This window comes from Electrophorus electricus, chromosome 9, assembly GCF_013358815.1.
Source record: "Electrophorus electricus isolate fEleEle1 chromosome 9, fEleEle1.pri, whole genome shotgun sequence".
Classification (NCBI taxonomy): Eukaryota; Metazoa; Chordata; class Actinopteri; order Gymnotiformes; family Gymnotidae; genus Electrophorus; species Electrophorus electricus.
In genome coordinates this window covers 8,820,908-8,821,713 of record NC_049543.1, presented here as the reverse complement: position 1 = coordinate 8,821,713, position 806 = coordinate 8,820,908, and positions in this window count along the sequence as shown.

Below are 806 nucleotides of genomic sequence, written 5' to 3'. Positions count from 1 at the left end.
GATGGATTATGATCTTTTGAAGTGTTTCAAGTAACCCATTTTTACCCTGGTTGAGCTCTGTATGTAAAAATGATTTCCTCCAAGTAATATAACTGGAAAAATGTTTATCAGGAGATCGACAAAGACCTCAATCTCAAAGCAGTGGTTGAAGTATTTTTTAAATATAAATACAGAGATCATAAAATCCAAAACACAAGTTATTTAAAAAAATCTGAGACTCTAGAAAACATGTAAATATCTTATTCTTAAAATAGGAACAGATTGAACAGCAAATTTTCAACACACATTTGATATCTCCAGGAAAAATGAAAAGGTCCGTTACATCTGTGATCCATGCAATTCTGTTTGGCAACGCTTACTTGCAATAATATTTAACATACATTTAAAAAAAAAAAAAAAAAAAGCCCATCACCAATTTAAACGGCAAATTTATTTCGAAAAAAACTTGAACAAGCGTCTCCGCTCCACCATATATTGGTTACTAGTGCCCCCTATTGGTAAGCAAATTAACCCAACCCTTTCGGGTGCTAGAAGTATTTGGTGCCAGGTTTATTTAAGGAGTTATAACGTCTATACATTTTGTTATTTAGATTAATTTGCAGTTAGCTAAAATCAAGTACATTTAAATTTCCTTATCAAAAAATAAATTTTCCCTTAGATTGGCCGCATCTTTAGTCGCAGGCGCAACCTCAATCACAAGTGCTGCGTGCTCGTTTCCTATGGTCCATCTTCGTTCAGTGACGGTGAAAGGCTGCATCGTCATTCCTCCAGTCCACATTATGTGTCCCTCGTGCTTCTGCGTTGTC